Here is a 23,067-nt window from a genome sequence, read left to right on the forward strand (position 1 = left end):
TCTTTCCTCATTTGCTGGATAAACACAGTCCCCTAGAGACTTGGGGACCATGGTTTCCTGAATCACATGTGGCAAGCTAACTGGACAGTTAACACCTGTATCCAACTGCGGACATAAGCAGAAAACACACTTTCACTATATGTGAACATATAAGCCCCTGAAATTTCGGAGTTTGTTACTTCAGTAAGGGCTTCCTGAATGAATATACCCTATAGGGTTCAGGGAAGACGAATAAACCAGAAATTGCAATGTCACTTAATTTGGTGTCACGAAAGGACAGAATTCTACGTGTTATATAGGAACATGGATCTAGCGATCAGGGAAAACTAAACAGCCCACAGGAATTAGCTGTGGGAAAAGGTGTGGGTAGAGTAGAGTTGGAGGGATCAGAGGAAAAAGCAGGTGCGAGGGCCCAGAGAAAAGGCCGTAAAAAGCAGAGGTGAGTGCTCACAGAGGAGGTTCACGTGGGTCGGGAAGAGTAGACGGAATGGCGTGGTAAATAAGGCCAGCCCATGTCATACTGGAGGTGTCGACTTTGAAATGAAGACAGTAAAGACCAAAGCACAATAATATCGTCATATTGCTCTGGACTGCAGAAGGCGAGACCAGAAGGAGGAAACCATGCCCATCAAGTTCATTACTGCTTCCCACACTTGAGCACAATGTCAGGTCCAAAACCAGGAGTGAATATATATTAATGTTTGCTGCGTGATGGATGCACAGAGGAGTAAGCCACTGAAGAACCTGCTGTATTAGGTCAGATGAAAGACGATGGGGCTTAAACAAAGGTAAGGAAAGGTCACTGATGTGGATATAGCAGTTGAGAGATTTAGTAAGCAAGTGATCCACTGGAAATAGGCGTGTTCGATGGCTTCCGGGTTCATTTTACTTGGTGAGTGGCTATTTGTATGTATACTAATTGCCATGTGCCAAGGACTGACTATTCTTAGTGTTTTACACATGGTAATTTATTTGACTCTTATAAAAACTCTATATGCGTTAAATAATATCAATATTACATGAGAAAAATGAGACGCGGGGGGGTTAAAAATTCACCCTTGGTCATGCAGCAGGTTACCATTAGAGCCAGGATTCAAACTGAAAGTCTGGCTTTAGAATCTGTGCCCTACTGGGTAGGAGATGTTTATCTGCTGTTGTAAGACACGGTAGGCGAACCTAACCTGGGGAGGACAAAATGAGTTCAAATTAAGACTTGTGAAACTCAAGTTGTCTGCGGAACATGCGAGTGGAAATACCAGGGAGACAGGTGAATATTTGTATTAAATGGATGAAGACAGCATTTTAGTACAAACTGAGACAATGATCACAGAAAGACTGAGCGTTCATTGCAGTTGGTGTAAAACTGCTAATAAAGGAAACAACCATAGGAGTGTAATCCATCTGAAATGGAAATGTGGCTTGTCAGGAAAGGCACCAGTGGGTGTTATGGGGTGTGCATAAAGAAAGGGTAGGGAGACAGAAATAAGGTAAAGACAGACATCTCCCTTAGTTATACCCGAATAAGGCTGCCATTGGTTTCCTAACGAGAGAGGGCCCCGAGCTATAGCATATCATGCATGCAGCTTATTCTCAATGTAATTTTTTTGCAATTAATGCTACAGTAACTATCTACTACTACAGTAACTACCTCTGATGGTCATTCCACATGGTAATTTGAAATTAATGTTGGTAATAAGACTTAAAGGAATCCCACCTAAAGGAATCTTGCCTGAACCAAATTAATAATAATTGTAGTCACAAATTTAGTTGCCAGCACCTCCTACAACAATTGGAACAGAGTTGAGTCCTGTTTGGGTGTTTTTTTCTAAGTTACATTAATATTCTGTGCATCTGTTAGTTTAATACAGGTACAATAATAGCAACGGAAAAGTATATTGTTGGGAGAAATCAGAAAGTTAGTGAATAAATTAATAAAAAGCATAAGGCCCCATAGGATATGCCTAATAAATAGTAGTACTTCTTATTCCTTTAATATGTGAAGCTTTTCCTCCCCTCCCCCCCAGGTCCCACTCCTTTGTTTTAAGCTAAACCCACAAATGTATTTTGGCCTCTCTCGGCTAGTTTTTGACCCTTTATGTCTCATAATAACAGCATAAATAATAGCTTCTCTATTGAATAAGGCTTTGAATTTGGGAAGTACTTTTGCATGTGTGCCTTACTTAATCTTCACACAACTCAGGGAGAGAAATGATCTCCATTTTATAAATGAAGGCTCTGCCACTTAGAGAAAACTGTCTTATTAATACCATCTTTACAATAAACACTGGGTACCATTTATTGAGCGTTTTTCTTGTGCCGGGCCCTTTGGAAACATTTCATGTGCACTTTCCTTTTTGACTCTATTAAGTAAAAAAGGTATTATTATGATTCTCATTTTACATATGGGGAAACCGAGGCATAGAGACGCGAAGGAAGCTGCCCAAGGACCCAGAAGTGGCCAGTTTGGGAGTGGCATGTCTGCCCGAGGCTTCCGGCCCTGTTTCCTGCCCAGTGCTCTGCACCTTCTACACGTCCATGCAGCCTCATGTAGGCCTTATTGTCCTACGTGCTAGGACATTTCCCAGTGTTCACAACTTGTTTTTTATGTGCAAGGTCAAGACAAACCACTGCCTTGTAGCTGCCCTTTCCCCCATTGGCTTATCTTTGGACAGGCTGGGAGGTCGTGCTTCTATGCGCAATTCCCAATCTGTTACTTCTCGGTGAACTTGATTTCTTATTTTAGGGCCCAGGAGGGTGAAGATTGCCTAAGAATATTCCAGGGTTCATTTGAGGCAAACGTGAGGAAGGTAAATTTTGTCCTGCCTTTCGTTCTCCTTTGTGACTCCTTTTTTTTTCTTTTTTCTTTTTGCTGGCATTACTGAAACTCTCCAGCTTTCTTACCATTTAAGAATATTTTTACTGAACCTCTTCTGTGTACCTGGATCTGTGCTCTGCCTTGGGAATATAAAGATAATACATAAGCCATGTTTAATTGCTAAATTCAGGAATGTAAACAAGTAAGTACAGTGCGGCGTGATAAAAAGATTCTTCCTGGGAGAGAGGGTACAGAGAAGCACAAAGAAAGGAGTAATCCGCTTTTCTTAAGAGAGAGAGTTCGCTCGTTGCAGGTACACTTCCCAGGGCTAGAGCTAGTGAGCTAGTTCCTACAGGAGAAAAGATCCTCTGGGCTGGGTCTGGAGTTGGGGTTGAGTGACAGGCAGAAAAATCAGTCTCTCTGGAGGTGCAGAGGTCTGAGATTTCAGGGAACATGCTGGAACCTGAGTGGTTCATTATGACTGGGAATGTGAGAAGGGAGAATTGGGAAGTGAAGTGAAGAGGCAGGCTGGAGACAGATTATGGAGGGAGGGCTTCGTGTGTTATGCTGAAGAGTTTGGACTTTCTCTTGTTCTGACGAAGAAAAGCCAACAGAGGATTTTAATCAGGACAGCAGTGAGAGATTTTTGTTCTGGTTCATTCCTTGTTGGGAACTATGATCCAATGGGGAAGATTCTGTAGACACAGTTTTACGGAGGGGCCAAACTTAGAGATAATGAATGAGGACCTAAGTTAACGTCAATGCAGCAGGAAAGACAAGCGTCCTGAGAGCTATTTATGAGACAACCAGGTGAATCCAATAGGAAGGTTGACCAGCGTTGTTAGGTCTTCTGACATGAAAAGCTATTATGGATGGTGACACCATTTCCAAGAGAGGGATTCCACGTCCACGGGGTTTGAGAAGGGGAGAAAATAAATAAGTTTCTCTTTGAATGTGTTTTCTTTTTAAATTCCAGTGGAGATGGTGAATGGAGGGTTAAAAATATAGGTCTGGTGCTTACAACAGGCTGGGCTAGAGATAGAGAGGAGAAAGTTATCAGCACACACGTGGTCATTAAACGTGCTTTTTGTAAAATACGTATGGAGTTTATTCTACAGAGTGAGATGAGAGCTATGTGGAGGATGGGTAGCCGTGGCTTGCCAACATTTAAGGGTGATGAAAGGAAGACGAGACGGAGAAATAGTTGTCTGGAGGTGTTAGGGAAACCAGGAAACGAAGCTTTCACTGAAGCAAAGGAAGGAAGCGCTTGAAGGAGTTAAATGTCAGCAGCGCTGAGGGGAATAAGATAAGCAGTGAACAGGGTCAGTTGGCTGTGGCAGTTCACAGGTCACTGGAGACCTGGAAGAGAAGTTTCGTGGAGCGAAGAGGCCCAAAGCCAAACGGCAGGAGTAGGTTAGGGAGTAAGCAAAAGTTGAGCAAGTGGAGGGAGTGAAGTGCAGACTACCAGCTCCCGAATCTGAGGTCGGAGAAGGTCGTGAGGCCCCGAAGTGGTATAGGCAGGACTTCATGTCAAGTGGCGGCTGCATTCAATGCCCTTTGGGGGCCTCTCCTCACTTAGTCATTTACTTATTTAAGCGTGGCTTGGTCACCTACTGTATTCTAGACACCTGGGAGTTAGGCCCCTTGGACAGTATATCATACAAAGCAAGTGATGGGGGATTGTCAGGAACAGTGGAGGGTATGAAGTTTTCCTCACAAGCTAACAAGTTAGCCTCTTATAGTTTCGTGGAGGCTGGCAGCAGAGAGGAGACTCCGGGACCAGACACAGATGGCAGTTGATTACTCAGAGCAATGATGGCAATCAGAGTAACGTCATTTTCTTAAGCCAATTCCCTGAGCCTCATTTCCTATAGGGTGACACGAATAGGGTCATGCGATACCGGCCCATACAGTCAGGGTTCCAGGGAAGGAACAGTGAGTTTAGGGACTTGAATCTTTTATCCTGGGCAGTCAGCACGCCTAACCCCTGAGAGACAGTAACTGTTATACTGGACAGTAAACAAAGCTGCCTTCTGCTCTGGAGGGAGACACGGTCTCTAGCGTCCAAGGCGGTTTGCTATACACACGACTCTGAAAAAACAGTTCAGAACAAAGGAAGACAGTGCCTCTGCTTATAAAAAGATGCAGAAATGCAAGAGGCCCAGGGAATATTGCTTCCTAACAATAATGTGGTGTAGATTATAAATTCCCTACCCAATGTTCACTTTCTTCCACTAAGTAATAGAAAGCTGAATATATACCTGGCAGCAATGTACCTAATTAAAGACTATGTGAGAGCTGGAGCCCTAGCAGCCTTCTTGTGACAAGAAGATTGTAATGACATACCCAAAGCGTAGAAAGACAGAAGGCGTCTGGGTCCCTAAGAGCAGTTATGGGCTGCTTATCTCCTGATTTTATGTGAGTGGATAAATATTTATGTTTTTGTGTCATTATGTTGCATTCTATTATTAACAACCTTAGACTGATAGTTACTATTAGCAACCAAATGCAATTACTAACTAATATGAATGGGGAGAGAGAACTAAATAGCAGAGCTCCAAGACAACTAGGAGACTAGAATTACAGTCTTCATTTGCTACTAATTTACTGCCTTGACCTGAGCATGTAGTTGACCTCTGTGAACTTTGTATTTCTCAGCTAACCATTAGGTCCTTCCTAACGCTAATGTTTTTTGGTCCTTTGTTCTTAAAATATTTTTCCTTTTCTTTATCTTTCAAAACTCATTTGTTTTGTATCCCATTTTCCTTTGGACAGGTGCCCTTCTGAAAAGTAACTGGATGAAAATAAATGAGATGGTAGCTTAATTTGCTTTCTCCCTTCCCCCAACACCTGAATATGTGCTTTGTCGATGCCTTAATTTAGGGGTCTGGTATAGCTTTCTAACAGATTGCCAGGCATCTTTAAGCTTGGTAGGAGAGGGCCATAACTGGAAGTGTTTATTATGTGCATTATATACAATAATGCACATTGTTTGTTACAACTTCCATATTGCTAACTAATGCTCGGCACAGAGCCTGACATGCATTAGGTCCTCAGTACTTATTGAATGAATGAACAAACAGCCTCATTTTAGAGAACAGGACGTGAAGGGCCAGCGATGGTGGGCCGTGGCTCTGTTTGATGCTATCTCGTAAACTGCTAACTTCCGTCATGCGGAACGTGGCCCAGAAATTTTCATACAGAATAAATCACTGATAATCTAAAATAGATCAGAAAGGAAATAATGACATTTGAGTTAAATGGTTTCTGATTATCAATTTTTTTTTCTTTTTTTAAACAGTAGGTCATTTGTTCACTGGAAACAGAGCTGTCAGTTTAAATTATGCCCTTGTTTGAATAAATTGATATTGGATAATGAGGTCTCACTGAATGACTACATATACGTTTTTCTCTGGGCTAAATAATTCCAATTCCTCTAACCTTTTCTCATGAATTCTATTTTCTAGGGTCTTAATCACTCTAACTGTTCTATGAGATTGAATAAAAATGTTAACCAGCAAGAAATATCATAGGATGATTTTTATACGAACAGCAGCCTTAGGCTCACCTTTAAATACATCATGCCGCTGACTCTAGTACCAGATTTCGTCTTTTCTAAGATACGGGAGTACTTTTCTACCTTACTAGAATTGGCTCGAAGAGTGTATTAGTCGGTGGCTCCATGCTGCTAGGGATCTGTACGTTACCAAGTATCTAAATAATTAATATTAATCAAACCAAACAGCAAGTTGGCAGAGGGGAGTTTCCTTATTGTCAGTTTGGATATTTCATTTCTTCATTCACGAATCCATCCATCGATTCACTCAACTAACATGTGTGGTTTCCTTACTCTGTGACAGGCCCTGTGCTAAATGCTAGTGTAGAAAGGAAAGAGAACCTAGGGGAGCTCATAGGCTCAAGGGCCAACACCTACGAGGTATGACAATTAAGTTCGTGAACTCATCCTAGAAAAAGTGCTACATCCCTCATTGCTGAATATCACTATGGTCACCTTTGAAGTACTCCCCTTGGGAAGCTGTGCACCGACACCAGTGCCTAGTCCACCCTTCAAAGCAATTTTGGAACTCTTTTTCTGGAATGGCCATCAGAGCTGTCATTGTATTACCCTGATGTCCTGAATGTCATCAAAATGTCTTCCTTTCAATATTTCCTTTATCTTCAGGTAAAGAAAGAAGTCACTGGGCACCAGATGAGGTGAGTAAGGAGGGTGTTCCAATATAGTGATTTGTTTACTGGCTAAAAACTCCCTCACAGACAGTGCCGTGTGAGCTGGTGCATTGTCATGATGCAAGAGCCACGAATTGTTGGTGAAAAGTTCAGGTCATCTAACTTTTTCACGCAGCCTTTCAGCACTTCCAAATAGTAAACTTGGTTAACTGTTAGTCCAGTTGGTACAATGTCTTAATGAATAATCCCTCTGATAGCAAAAAAGGTTAGCGACATCGTTGCCACCAGTTCCCGAACTCAATTGTCAGACCTCGTATATGTTGCCTCTTGACTCCAGTAATGATCTAGGGGTAGATATGACTATGGGAAATCTATGGCTGAGGAGGATTCAGTGATTGGTCCCAATGTAGCCACTGATGGTGCCTCTGTAAAGCCTGGTTTAGTAAAGCTTTATCACTGTGTTATTTCTTTTTACTTATTCTTCAAGGTGTACATTGGGTCTAAACACACACACACACACACACTTTTTTTTTTTTGATAGGTGAAGTTGGTTAAAGCAGAGGGCATTTCAGATGGAGAGAACGAGGTGTTATTTTAGCCAGGGGTAGAGCACGATTACAAAATATGTACCACAAAATCTTCCCTCGTGACCAGAGGTAGTCAAAAATACAGCACAGACTTTCTAGAAGCACACTAAAGAAAGAACAGGAAAACAAAAACAAAAAACGATGGAATTAAACAGAGAAGATTATCATGTTCTCTGTAGAAGAAAAACCAGAAAATTCCTCACGGGCCCTGTATTAGTGTTTATGGTTGCAAGCAACAATTGGTTGGTTTAACTTAAGCAAATGAAGAAGGAAAGACCAAGGAACTGGGTTTCTTGAATGAGTGAATGAATGAATGAATGAATGAATAAATAAATACCTACACGAATGAATAACTAATGGGACACAGACCAAAAAAACAAAACAAAACAAAAAACACCTATATAAGGAACTCAAGAGTGACACTTGGCATGTAGCCCTTCAAAGGGGACAGAGCCCTATAGCTCTGTCATTTACCAGAATAACACTATTGCAGAAACAGCAAATAAAATCATGTTTCCTGTCCTCTCGGCGGGTTTATAATACATTGAACATAGAGAAAATTGACTCTGCTTCCACTTTGATTCTTCCAAGTTCTCAGATAAAACAGACAATTTACAACTTCCATGCGCTTTCCTTCTATTTCTCTTCCGATTTGCCTTTTCCTAGTGTGATGACATCATGCAATCCTGTTTATCTGCTCCTTGCCTTGGCCAACTTCCTTTGCTTTCACACCCATTGCAGAAGGATTTTTGCGTTTCCTTCAAGGATTTTATTTTTATACCCTGCTTGTCTGCACTTAATTTACATCTTCTCCTCCGGCTTCAAAGGTTTGCCGAGGCTGTGACTTCACCTCCTCAACCGCGGTCACTTTCTTCTTTGAAGTAGAGTTTTCTTTGGAAGGGAGATGCTGTGTCTTTTGGCTCCCTCCGCTCATCCGCGCTGTCAGGAGATGAGGGCAAACCACTGCTGCCCTAAGGATTTTGTGGGATAAACCTGATACTTTCTGGATAGAAGTAGCCAGCACGCTTCCCTGCTATGACTTGAAACAAGAGAGAAAAATGCCTGTACGTTTAGGTGAAGTCTTCAGTGGGTCTGCTTCTTGAGCATTGCTTTGCTGTGGGAATGTTTTGGGCATCAGAGGGCACACACACAGCCCCACAAATCACCGGGGTGGGGGGTACAGGCAGTGGGCTGCCTTTCTTTGTTGCCCTCAATTTCCACAGCAGAACCTTCCTTCTTCGCTGCACCTATCCTGATCGCACTTGGAGTTTACAATACAAGATTTGTTTTTCATCCTGTTCCACGTCCTTGGAGAGAGCTCACTTTGATGACAGTGCCAAGAACTAATTGTGAGGGGGACCTGTTGCAGGGGAGGATAAAGCCCACAGAGGCCAGAGGTCTTAGCATCCTGCAGAGAAGGGAGGTGCCGTACGAGATGTGATTCCAGGGAAGATTCCAGACTTCCTTTCCTTGAGACCTCTCAGAATAGGATGTCCGATTCTCCCGCTGGAAGTAGTACTCAATGTCCTGTTTGGAAGGGACCACAGAAGCCTTCGAGTTCAAACATTTTATGAATGTGAATTACTTGGGCTATAAAGTTCACGCTGTGGCCCAACTCACCAGAACCAATGTGGTACAACTGAAGAGAAGCAGCTTAGAGTCAGGTCAACCAGAGTCAGAATGCTAGCCCTGCCCCTTGGTAGGGTCACTTAAGCCAAAATTAACAGCAGTGGCAAGCATTTATTAAGCACCTACTATGGGCAAGACACTGGGATAACTGCTTTATCTTCAACAGCTTGTTCAAGGAGTAGTTACTATCATTATTATTATTATTATTATTATTATTATTATTATTATTATTTTACAAAATAGAACACAAACACAGGAATTCAGGAGTGGCTCCTGTGGTTACAGAATTAATGAAGAAAAGAATCAAGTCTTAGGGCGAGGTCTTGCACGCTTGTGGGCTGACCAACTGCATAATACTCTAAATACCTTCACCTTGCCCCGCCTTGTTGCCTTATCTGGAAAATGAGGCCAATCATTCTGCTTATGGATGAATAGGGCTGAAGAAATTTGCGGCAGGATTGTGAAAGTGACTAGCTGGTTACCTAGAATGTAGGCTTCCGGCGTGATTGTCAATGCTCTTCTCTTTCCTCCCTTCCCTCTTCTGGCAACTAGAAGCCCTAAATCTCAGCTTGGGAGGCAGTAGACAAAAGACATGGTTGTTTTCTATGGCCACTGGGGATCGCTTGGTGATTTGGCCCAGTGGATTCACAGGGTGACTTGCCCGCTCCCAGCCAGCCCCATGAGAGCAAAGGCCTGGGAAGGGCAATGCGAGCTGCCAGGGACCTCACTCTCCCCTTGGCACATCCTGCTCAGCACGAGGCCCGATGCATGTTGGCCAGACCAGGCTTCCTATTGTTCCCTATTTCACAATATGTTGATGAAATGTGGTTCAAAAGAGCACTAACTGAGAATTACACAACCTCCCACTCCTTCAGCATTGAGAAACTAAAGCATCCTTCCACTTCTCTGCAGCCCAATAGGGGACTCCAGTCAACCTCCCAGGCCCTTGGAATTCCGGTGGGGAAACCTAAATCTGAAGCCCGCTTTAGTCTTCTTTCCCTAGGGAGCTGTTGTTAGGCTGCTTCATAGAATTCTCACAATGATCCTCCAGTGTCAGTGCCCAACTTCACACACAGGAAACTGACACTTGGCAAGAATCAGTAACTCACTCAAAGTCATGCATGAAGGATTCAAACCATATCTGTTTGATTTCAAAGCTTTTTATGTTACTTCACTTTCCATCATTACACTGGACTGGCAGTCCAGGGGACAGTATTTCGAAAAACTATCCATCCATCCATCCATCCATCCACCCATCCATGCACAAATATTTATTGAGAGTCTACTATGTGCCACGCAGAAATAGACATTGGATCTATAGCTGTGAACAAACATCACTTTTTGGTTCTGACACCCGGCTTGCAATCAAAGTGAGGAGGAAATAGACCATGAACAAACATTTAAGTACACGACATGTCAGGTAATAATAAGTGCCAAAAAGAAAAGAAAAGTAGAGCCAAGGAAGGCTTCTCTGTGCAGGTGACCTCTGCTCAGGGCCTTGGATGAAGTAGGAAGTGATTCATGTGGATACAGGGGAGGGGCATTCCAGGAAGTGGAGACAACAAGTGCCAGGTTCCTGAGGCAGGCGTGCGCCCCACATGTTTGAAGGAGAGAAGTAGGCCCCTGTGGCTGGCTGGAATCGGTCATACACATGGTACAAATGATCCCGACGAGGCCATTGTGGGGACCTGGTGTTTTATTGTAAGAGACATGAGCTGGGTGGAGAGATGAGGGCTGTGACCTTCAGCCAATCTCATCCCTGGGAAACGAAGGGCTGGGACTCCATAGGTGGTTCCCAAGCTGGCTGTACTAATTGTCTAAGCATCAGGTAAAGATGTAACTGCCTGGACCCCGACCCAGAGACCACAATTCAGTCCACCTAGGGCCCCAGCTCCACTGGAGGTTCTGAAACCAGGTAAAACTGGCAACCATTTCCTAGATTCTTTCTAGAATTTCCCTGACCCACTCCTCTATTCAGGCGCCTATGTCTGTGTAGGGGGAAGAGCTGTAAATACAACATGAAATATTAGCAGGTGTGAAAAGGCTTGTTATTGTCATCTGTGGAAGCGATTACAGTATGATCTCATCACTTCCCTCTCATCGCTGCTTCCTTTCTTCCTCTGAACATGAGAAAGACATTAACTAGCTAACGAGACCAAATTACTCTATTCTAATGCTGAAGGCCCATGGAGCAAACGCTCTATTTCTCTGTGTACTTTCTGACGGCCTGCAAATTGACCCGATCAAACTGGAAACTTATGCGCTATCTAAATAATCTGCTTGATATTCTGTAACATTACTTCAATTACTCACCCTTTCAATAAATTTAACCTATTGGTCTGGATGCCTTATTCTATTTCACACTCTCTATTGCTCCAGAAAAGCCTCAGTGGTCTCCTATTGAATGTAAAATGACTTAAAAAGCTCAGGGAGGGCGGCTGGATGGCTCAGTTGGTTAGAGTGCGAGCTCTTCACAACAAGGTTGCTGGTTCAATTCCCACAAGGGATGTTGGGCTGCGCCCCCTGCAACTAAGATTGAAAACAGCGACTGGACTTGGAGCTGAGCTGCGCCCTCCACAACTAGATTGAAGGACAACAACTTGGAGTTGATGAGCCCTGGAGAAACACCCTGTTCCCCAAAATTCCCCAATAAAAAATTTAAAAAAAACAAAAAAAAAAAGCTCAGGGAATTTTCCTACCCTTTACACCCCTTTATACCAAACCCAGGCATGATAATAGACATGAGACATTGCTATATGTTCAGGTGGATGACTTTTGGATTTGAGCACTGACATAGACAGCTCTGTCTACCAATTCCTGTGCTATGTTCTAGATTAGCACGAGCACATTTCATCATGTGTCATCACGTGGAAACTCTGATGCCCAATCCTGCAGCGGATTAGCGTACACCACAGATTTCTCTGGCTCTAGCTCAGCAAACTTTTTCTGTAAAGAACCAGAAGCAATTCTTTTAAGCTTTTCGGACAATGTGGACTCTGTCCCAACTAGTCACCTCTGCCACTGTCGCACAAAAGCCACCACGGACAATATGAAAGTGAAGCGGCGTGGCTGTGTTTCCATAAAGCTTTATGTACCGAAACAGGAAGTGGCCTGGATTCGGCCAACAGGCAGTCGGTTGCCAAATCCTGATCTAGTCTTTGTTTCCATTGTCTTCTTGCCATTTTGGATGATGACAGTCAGGCTCAGAGATGACACTGACCTTGACTTGCAGTAGCACAGCTGAGAGGGAACCGGGGTCTCCCGACCCTCTGGTCAATTCTGTGCTGATGACACCAGGCGGCCCTTCCCAGGTGTTATGTTGACATTCAGTTCACACGCTCCATCTTCAAATGCACAACTAGGAGTGAGTTCAGCAGAGGTTGGTGATCTGAATCTGGGCCTGGGACCATTGCTAGGAGCCCCTGTGCCTCTGGTTCTGGGGCTTTGGGAGGCATCTTAAGCTCTTTTAAGGTGTATTTATACCTTCTGCAACCACAGCAGGAAAGAACCGAGATACTTTAAAAACTGAGAATAATTTCTTTTGTAATCAGCTAAGAATAGGGCATCAGGGTTGGCCCCAAACACATCTACAAATGCAATCCGTTAGCCATTTCTTTTGGAAATAACCTGTCCCTTCAGATGGCTTCCTGCTTACTTTCCTCTGAGGATAACTGGTACCCTGTACCATTGATTTCCACTAAAATCTCACTTTTGGGGAACTAAACTCCCATCCATTTCACTGTTTTGAGAAGTGAAATAAAGGTAAGTGGATTGTTTATCTTGATGGGACAGGAAATTCCAAACTCCAATTTCCTAGGAATCCTACAATCTTGCCTCAAAATATTGGATGCATTTTTGTCTTTTTGCAGTGTTTCTTCTTCCTCTTTTACTCTCCCTTGCAATAACAAAGACCTTACATTTATTCTGTATTTTCCTCTTCCATATAGGAATCCCTCATAGAGTTCACTTTTGATCAGTCTGAAGAATTCTGGAATTTGCTGCAAAGTTGCCACTTCCTGTTTATTGATGGAAATTGGATGACAATACTCCTTCTTGCTAATTGCAATTCTCTCTACCTTATGCTGCTGACTTCCCAACAATGATTCCAGGGTCACCTCATGCTCCTTTCCCAATTATGATAATCACACCCATATCTTAAGCTAAACCTTAAATCCCAAAATGGTTTATTGCCCACTCATTTCAGGAATAAAATAAAAAGAAATGCTATTTGTGGACATTTTGTGGAATACTGTGGACAAACTATGATGTTTATTTGTTACTTTTATAGTTTTTATTTTCAGCATTTCTTCCAGGCTATTTTTTGTTTCTGCCAGCTGTCTGGATACTGGAATAAAAAAACCTTAATTGGTTTCCAGCATCTGGTTACTGGGCCTCCCGCTTTCTTAAGTTTTAGGAGTAAAATGTTCTTCCCTCACTATTACTAAAAACTAATTCTCTTTAGTGATTTAAAAATGTTTGAAGGGAAATATAGCCCTGCCCTTTTAAGGATCAAAAGCTATTTGTATCAGCAGAAAATAAGGTTGTAAAAATCCCATAAGACAAAAGTTATAATTAAAAAGTGATCTTAAATAATTCTATGCAAAATAAATTCTACCCAACAAAGTACTAATAGTTCAAAGGAAGAAATGATGTAGGTCCGTAATTTCCTACAGACCTTTTGAAAACTGGAGCAAGAATCGGAATGACTATGACAAAAAGAAAAGAAAAAAATCAGGGACAAATTATGTCCTTTAGAAACTGGCCTTCCCCAGCCACACCACACTATGAAAAACCAAGCTGGAGCCATGCGTAAGATAACTAAGGTAAGATATATTTTGGTTGTTATTTTTATCAATAATCCTAAAAAAGAAAAAGAAAAAAAAGTTACCCTAACAGGGAAAAGATGATTGGATAATAGGGTTTCCTTGGAGACCTTTGGGCATATCGATTCCAATATTTGTACCAATTTCTATCCCAGCTTTTACTAGGTTGACTGATCGATCAAATGGTTGATTGCCTACTGTGTGCCATTTATTGTGCTGGGCACTATGATGGTAGTTTCTGCTTTACGGGTCAACGTTGCTGCTACTAGCATTTGACTTTCCTGCAGTTACTCATGTGAAGTCATCTTCCCATCACTTCTCCCTAAGTTATTCATTCCCATGGTCACAGCCCATTCTGCTGACAGTAAAGTATAGGAACACCATATTTCCACAAGTGTTACTCTTAGCGTTACACTTCAGGAGCTCCTTTCTTTCACTCTTCAAACCCCAGTCTCCATCCATTGAGCACCTATTATGGGCCTGATGACATGTAGGCACTAAGAGTACAAGATGAGTGAAGCATGGAGTCCTCTGTTCTAGCTGGAGAAACATCCGTTTGAGCAAAGAAATGTCATGTGTCGGCACAAATACATCAATACAAGACAAGAGTCACTGGAGACAAAGGGGAAGAATTTGAGAGCCCCAGCACAGATGGTGATCTTCCCAGAAGAAGTGACACTTGATTTGAATCTCATAGGTAAATAGAGGTATTATTACCCCTTTTGTGTGTCCAGCTCCACTGTTTCTGATAGATCTTTAAATTCAAGAATATGAATTCTGAACTCCCTGTCCAAACTCCGTCTTGGAAGACATTCAAATGCATCTTAATCTACCCTAAAGTCCTTCCTGAATGATAATTTACCACTATTTTAAGATTAGATTAAGTATAAAACCCCCTTACTGCCAGGAAATATTTTTATCTACTTGTGACACCATCCCAGAGATTGCAGTTGACTTTTGAACACCATTTGTTTGAAAGTCCTCTGACATATGTCTTTATTATTTCTCTAGTGAGTTCTGCTAGGTCTCTTTGGAAATAGATCTCTTGTTACTTGATTGTCTTGAAAGACCCTGTCCTTGTGTGGGGAGTTCTGTACAATGCTGGATTCCTTAACATGTTTCCATAGCTCTATGTGTTTTTCTCTTTCTGCCCCAGTTATATGACAAAATTAAGGAGTTGAATGTAACTGAACAGCAAAAAAGGGAAAAAGAAAGAAACATCCAAGAAGGACCAGAGGTGGGCTAGGGGGTATCCAATGTGCTTTGGGCGGAGGCAAGAGATAAAGCTGGGGAAACAGGCAAGAACCAGGGCATGAAGTGTTTTCTACTTCTGAGCTTTATCCTTAGAAAAATCAGAGACTCATGAACGATTTTAACCACCTCAATTAAGCAAGGGGATAATGCAGTCTTTTCTTAAAGTGACTTCAGTGGCAATAGCGAGAATGGATTGAAGGGATTCAAAGGGAACAAGTTTGGAAGCTACTGAAAAAGATCTAATGAGGAGGAACTAAATTGGGGGCTAGAAGAGAGCTCAAGAACAGGAAATGAAGAAATGTTTTAAAGAGGTGAAACTGTCAAAATTTAGTTCATAAAGATATCGCTGACTGAATGGATTAATTCATTCATTTGTTCAGTTATTCATTTGTTCATTCATTCATTCTACAAAGATTTTTGACCGTTCTATGCTCGGCATACATGTGATGCAAGGAAGTGAACAAAATGAATGCTCAGCTCTCATTTGGTTTACAGCTTAGGGGGAGTGGGGGAAGATGATAAGAAGTAAATATAATAGTTGCAGAGTTATTAGAAATAAAATATACGTAACCTTTACAGGGGTTGGTTTTGTTTTTTTAATGGGGATGTCAGGGAGACCTTTTTGATAAGGAGATATTTGAAAATGCACCTGAAAGAAGTAAAGGAATGATACAATGCCCTGTAATATACTTAGAGCAAGAGTTTTCTGGACAGAGCCAATAAGACAGCCACAGTCTCTAAAGCACTGCCTGCTGGGATACTGTTGTGAGGAGGAGCCAGTTGGAGGGTTCTGCATTTCCCAAAAGTGTCACTTGCCTCCAGTGTCCCTTTTCCTTTGAACCCCAGTCACGAAAGCTTCCTTGCTCTCTTCTCGCTGGGTCTATTTTAGCCTGTTGGCATTGTAAAGACACAGGGTATCCTTCGCTCTTGGAAACAGCAGGCATCTGAAGGGTCTTGATGCCTCATTTTTGTTTTCAGTGCTGTTTTTCGCTTTATTTCTTTTTTTAAAATTTCTTACAGAGGCTATTTATTATACGGCAGCAGTCAGCATGCCCCAAACAGAATTGCTTTTCATAATAAACCTATTCATTTTCTGGCATGTCAGAAATTTCTCAAATTGATACTTATAATAAATATGATTAATACCATATTGTATTTCAGTTGTTGCTGTAAAATAATCGGGAACAAATATCATATTGTGATGTTGACAGTGTTGGGTCGGTTGGTGCCAAACAGCGGGAACAGCCAGCTGTATTTCATTAACAGCCACATTGCTACAGTGCTATTAAGTTTTTCATAATCCCTTTACTCGGGGTTGATCATTCATTCCGTTAGACAAATTCTTGCAACAATCACACTGGAAGTAAATCTGCCAGCAACAATCTCAGCAAGACGAAGACAGGCTCTCACGGAGCCACGAGGTACCTCTGCCTATGAAATGTGCTAGGCGGGTATTGCGATGTTGGGGTCGAGAATTAAGGGCTAATCAAGGGCCATGAAAAGGGGTTAAGACTCACAGAAATGCAACCAGAGCGCTTGCATCTGGAGAGACAGAAGGGGGAGAAAGGGGCACAACTTTACAAGGAAGGTAAGATGTTTCATGATTCTTCAGGCTTGTCCCAATCTACCTGCTTCTCCCTTTGTCATCTTTACTGCTTCTGCCAGTGACTGGAAGTTCTCCAAATACATGACACAGGTCCCAGGCTCCGCACTTTTGCATTTGCAAAATGTAACTTTCACTTCCTCGTATGCCCTCCCGGCTTCCTTGCAAAGTTTGGTAGACTCTTACCCATCATTCTAACCCTGGTTCAAGTGTCAGTTCTTCCCGACACTTGTCCCCCCACCACTGTGCTACACTGGGAGCGCTCACTTGCCAATGATGCTGCATCTCATGCTGCCTTGCAGTTTCCCGTGTGTCTCTCGCTTTAGGCGGAGTTCTCCTTGAAGGCAGGCCTTAGGCTTAGTACCAAGCAGAAGGTGGCTTGGCTTAGAGAAAGTGCTGAGTAAATAACCGTAGGACTGAACTTGACTGAGAGGGCTCGGAAACCATCTGGCCATAACAGAGCCAGAGCTGCTGGCCACTCGCACAGCACACATAGGATACCCGCTCACCAAGTGCTGACCGCCCGCCAAGGGCCTGAAACTCTTCAGGACATTTCTTGTGGACGAATCCATGAACGTGCACACACAAAGGACAGAGGCATGACACATTTCCCTAGAATCATGGGTTCTCACCTGGGGACAACCTTTTCCAATAACCTTTTCAACCTTTTCCCCTGAGTCTGCATCGACTCACTTAGAGAGTTTTATAATAATGGAGATTCCTGGGCCCAAACTTGACCTTACTGTATTACTCATGTATCCATTGAGCACTCGTGTACTGAATGCCCATTATTCGTCAGGACACCGGCTGACACTGAGGAGAGGATACTCAGTAAAGCTACCATTGGCCCTGCGTTCGTGCACCTTTCAGTCTCGTGTGTGGAGCGGTGGTTTGCAGAGAGCCACCAACCGAGTAATTACACAACTAAATACATAATTAGAAACTGTGATAAGAAAAAATCCAGGGTGATAGGAGCATGTCCATGACAGGGTCTGCCCTTGTCTGAGCTGATGAGTAGAAGTCAAACTGGCGAGCAGGGGATGGGAGGCAGAAAACACTCAGGCAGAGGCCATGCTACTGGAAGGAGCGGGCAGCATGTGAAGAACTGAAGGCAGGTGGGGGAGACGGCAGTGCCGAGAGGGAGCTGGAGAGGTAAGCGGGGCAGGACCAAAGGGAACTGTGAGACCATATTACAGTGTTACTCTTGGTTCTAAGAGCTTCGGGAGACCTTTCGGGAGATTTCATCTAGTGAGTGAATGTTGAGTCCGATTTTTGTCTACAATGATTGCTCTAGCTGCGACAGCCTACAATAGGAAGAAGATGTGTAGAAACAGATCCAAAAGTCAGGAGGTCCTGACAAGGGTCCATGTGTCTATGTAAGGATAGTAATGCTGGGGGTAGAGAAAGGTTGGTGGATGCTAGAGATATTTGGGGAGGATCTACCACCAGGAATTGGTGTTAGATTGAATAAGGATGAAGAGAAAGGACTAAGGATGACAGTTTTTCAGGAGCAGTTGGACAGATGTGATAAGACGAGACTCAGATTCTTCAGATCTGGGGAGGCCCCCGAGATCTATATTTTCAACAAGCACTCCATTTGATTCTTATCAGCCAACCTGGCACAGGTACAGCCAATGGACGTTCAATAATCTCTGGTCTGATGTCCTACAACAATCTCACAAGCTGTTAGTCTACAGTGAGTGTCAAATGTCCCCATCGGTCACCTGAAAAGTTTCACATCTGAATCTCAGTTCTTCTGGACACCTTTTCCCCCCAACTCTACTTATCTCCCTAGCTCAGAGTTGCGAGAATTTAATGAGGTGATTCATTCACGCAAAAATATTGACGAAGTGCCTACTATGTGCTAGAATCTGTGCTAGGCAGTGGATTCAGAATGGAACAGGCATGATACATGCCCTCAAGGAGCTCAGCGTCAACTGAGAAAAGCAGCTGTGGGATTAATTTCACGGCAACGTAATTAAATGCTATGCCATATAGAAGCCCAGAGGAGTTAGCAATGGCTCCCTAAGACATGGAGACTTTTGAAGTACATCTTTCAGGACAAGCAGGACTGAGCCAGAAGAGCATTTGAATCAAGGAAAAGCAGGAATCCTTTGCACAGAGTAGGTAGTTAATATTCCTTCCCTGTCTTCCTTCCTCATCCTCTTCCTTCCTTTCTTCTATGCTCAAATCCCCATCCTTCCCTTTCTTCATTAGCTACTATTTTTACTGTCTACCTCCCAGAAAATGTACAAGTTATTTACCTCAAGCTCCAATGGTTTTCCTCCCATCCATGCCAGAACGTATTACTGTTAATACATCATGGCTACTAACAATATTACTATCACTTCCTAGTTTTCTGAATCTTCACATGTCTTCTCCTTCCTATAGTGTCCTTTCTTTGTACTGAGATTCGTGTCACCGTGTGTAAACCCAGGGCCCTATACGGACACTCGCATTCTAGCATTTAGCTCCAGTAGTTTCTAGAAGCACTTTCTGTGTCAGCGGTCTCTCTGTCGTTGGATGGTAGAAGACATATATCCTTACCCCATTTTTTTCCATCATGTTCAGAGAGATTGAATGATTTCCACAAATTCACCCAAGGGGAGGGGGAGAGCTCATCCTCGCTACACCCAGATGCCTTTGCCAGATGTAAGCAACACTAAACCAAGAATGCCATCTCCACAACAAAGACCCCACACAATCTACAGCCTGCCCTAGTATCCATGCATTTGTTAAAATTCGAACTTTGTATCATTTTACATTTTGTTATGTTTATTTTCAGAAGTGGAAACATCTGGCTTTACTAAACCTTGGGGCCCTTTGCTTTTCTAGATTGTCACCATCAACTGTAGCTTGTGTTCTCTCTTGAATATGTGTTAAAAGGTTGAGTTATATGCCTCCTAAGGATGTCACCCAGGAGGGGAAATCTGGCTTCTCAGCTCAGTCTGTTCTCTTACCAAGTGATTGCATGATGTTGCTCCCCAAAATGCAGCTCTGTCTCCACAGACTCCTGCTGGGGGAAGAGGGGGGCTGGAAAGATGTGGTGTCTCAATCTGGGCAGCTTTCTTAACCGCTGTGTGTGGGGCGCACCCTTCGTGATTGGCTGGGATGCTATTGTACGTTCTGTTTCGAACGTGCTGGCCCCCACCCATACAGGATGTGCTCCCCCATGGCGGGGTCTGCCCGTGCTTTCCTCACAAACTACTTGGATGCATAGCGCACTCTGGGATGCAGCATGGTTAGAGACCCTGAGGAAACGCTGCAGCTTTAGCCTGAGGCCTCTCCACTGCTCTTCGCTCTTTTGGAAAATGCCCAGTTGCCTCTTCAGCTGCCAAAGATCTCCCAAAATGTTGTGTGAACGCTGGGTCTCGTCAAAGGTGTGTGTCATGGTGGCCCTTGTTTCAAGCTGGGTTCCCCTCTCTATCTCAGGGACTATGTGGTTTACCTGCCATTTAGACAGAATACAATTTACAGGGAATAAAAGGTCACATGGCACAGATGCAGCTATTCTCAACTGTAGTGTCAGGTCTTGTGTGTATATCATAAGTACTATTTTTTCATTGATTAAATAAGTCAATGAATGTTTCTGAGTGCTTTCTATGTGTCCATAGGTCAAGGATTTTCCATGTCAGTCTCACTCAGTTGATTTCTATGTTGATCAGCACTCTCTTGATGGCTGATGCTAAAAGCTACTTCAACTGGTGTAGACAAAAGGGGTCATGCATGTAAAGAATCCTGGGGAGATCTCACAGAACCACAGGCCGGGCCCGATGACCGGGCCTCCGGCCTAACGGACTTGAGAGTTCAGCTGCTCATTTCTCGTCTCTGTTTCTCTCTGTGGACCCATTTCATTCCCTTCTACACCAGGTCGGCTTCCAAGGATTGGGAAGTGGGGTTGCCAACACATCCTCAGCTTCACATGCTACATGTTCTACCATCACAGAAAGTCTACAACTCTTTTTCGAAATTCCAGTTTCAACCATTCCTGGGAAGGTGACTCACTGGTGAGTTCTGGGTCAGATACTCACTCCTCAGCCAACTCACTGTGACCACAGAAGGAAGCAGGATCCTGAGCCCTGATAGAGGCATACGTTTCACCATGATGCTTACTTGAATAGGAGAGAAGGGGTTGGCGGTGCCTGGACCAAGGTCACTAGGAATATAATATTATCGATATAACTGAGGCGTGAATTATCTGACTAAGCGTGATGCTGGCCCATTGTCTTATTCAGCAGGTACATTTAAGGGGCCTTATTTGAGCCAGCACTGCTCCGAGCACTGAAAATACAGTGGTGACCAAGGCAGTCCTGCTATCGCGGTGTTTACCTTAAGTAGGGAAGGTAAACATAGGTAAACAAAGAAAGAAAGAAGAAAATCACAGGTAGTGACGGACACTAAATAGAGCATGCGAGAAACAGCACCAAGAAATGGGTGAGTGAGCACTTCAGCTTGCGTGGTAGGAAAAACCTCTGTAAAGAAGGGACATGGAGCTGAGACTGGAATCATTTCATGACCTGGAGCATTTCAGGCAGAGGGAAGAGCCAGAGCAAAGGCTCCAGAGCTGGAATGAACCTGGCACGTTCAAGGAATGGAAAGATCATGTGGTTAAGGTGCTATAAGGGTGGCACGGGGTTCAACAGACCTCAGGGGCTCCAAGGCTGTGTGTGCTCCTTCTAATCTATCTCAACTGCCTGTGCTCAGAATTCAGGCAAGAATTAGCAGGGGGAAAGCTATCCGGACTCTCCTTTGGTGCCTCAGAGAAAAGCCGAGAATGTAACATCCCAGATATGTAGTCCATCAGCCCCACTCTCCCTTGCATACTCTCACTGACAGAAAACTCACTACCATTTCATGTTCAGACAGGTCTACCTGTTAGAAAATCCTCTCTTCCTTTGAAAATGCCAATCCTATCTTACCTGTTCACATTTCCTGCACATTGGAGCTCATGTTGCTTTTCTTAACAGGCAGGATAAAGCTAGACCCTCTTCTGCCCACATGTCTTGTCAGAGGTTGGAAGTCAATGACTGTATCTCCTTCGGTTCTCTCCTTCATGGCAAGCATCTCCAGATTCCTTTAGCATTTCTCAGGGGGAAGCTGTGAAGACTCTGGCCACCCTGGATAACCTCTTCTTTTTAAAGGTGTTGTCTGAAGAGTGTGGTCTGACCACTACCAAAGGCCTTGGGATCAATACCGCTCTTGTTTTGGACTTAATATCTTTACTAACATTGCCTAAGAACTGAATGTTTGGGCAGTATCATCCCCTAAAACCCATAACAGTTTTGCCTTAGGCATCTCATCCTTGACTGCTTGATTTTGGCATCGGGAAACTCAATGGCATCTGAGTTTGGGAAATCAGACCAAATACTCTGCAGCTGTGAGGCATGCCACACTATCCCACGTAATCAGAACTGTTGTAGCACCTCAGTTATGTGGACTTCAAGCCTCTATCCCCCAACCAGCCAGGATTAGAGATTCCCGACAAGGAAACAAGCTGGCAGGAAGGGTTTAGAATATATATTTTATATATATTTCTGTACATATTCTACTAGACCATATATACTAACACATGGACGTTCTAATAGAATACATATGTACACACATGCCATATATATATATATATATATATATATATATATATATATATATATATGTATACATATGGTTCAATGTGGGTCAACTATTTTATTATATTATACAAGGGACTTAACAACTCAATAATTAAAATTACAACCCTGACAATTTTCATAGGCCACATTATTCAAGAGGACGTTAACTATCTTCCACAGTAGGTTTAAGGAAGTTGGCGAGTAGTATCATTCACATGAAGAAGGATTGCAAATGGCAGGGAGCAAAATAAAAACAGGTGCTGGATGTCCAGCGCAAGCTGAGATAGTTGAGTCAATAGTGTTTGCTTCTGTTGCCTGACTTTACTCTGCGACTTTGAGTCTGGGTAAGGCTGGGGCCAGTGGGGAGGGGTGGGAGGAAACTGATATGAATTGAGCTAGACTTGGTGCATTCGTATACATGATCTTACTTTATCTCACAATCACCCTTTGTAGAAGATTTTATTGCTCCCATTTTGCAGATGAGGAAAATAAGAACCAAAGAGTCCCAGATTTGAGTGAGTCTGGGTGAAGCCTGTGTTCCCTGACCCCTGACTCACTA

General features: G+C 43.2%; 1 long non-coding RNA gene across 3 annotated transcripts in view; it reads left to right on the forward strand.

Annotated features, from left to right (window-relative positions):
- The first annotated feature begins 17,919 nt into the window (after positions 1-17,919).
- Positions 17,920-23,067, forward strand: part of LOC141567877 (uncharacterized) — a 29,351-nt gene continuing 24,203 nt past the window's right edge. For all 3 annotated transcript variants that reach the window (XR_012490819.1, XR_012490818.1, XR_012490820.1), the window contains exon 1: positions 17,920-18,051. This is a non-coding gene — a long non-coding RNA (uncharacterized LOC141567877). The remainder of the gene's footprint in view (positions 18,052-23,067) is intronic.

The sequence above is a fragment of the Rhinolophus sinicus genome, linkage group LG12, assembly GCF_036562045.2.
Source record: "Rhinolophus sinicus isolate RSC01 linkage group LG12, ASM3656204v1, whole genome shotgun sequence".
Taxonomy (NCBI): domain Eukaryota; kingdom Metazoa; phylum Chordata; class Mammalia; order Chiroptera; family Rhinolophidae; genus Rhinolophus; species Rhinolophus sinicus.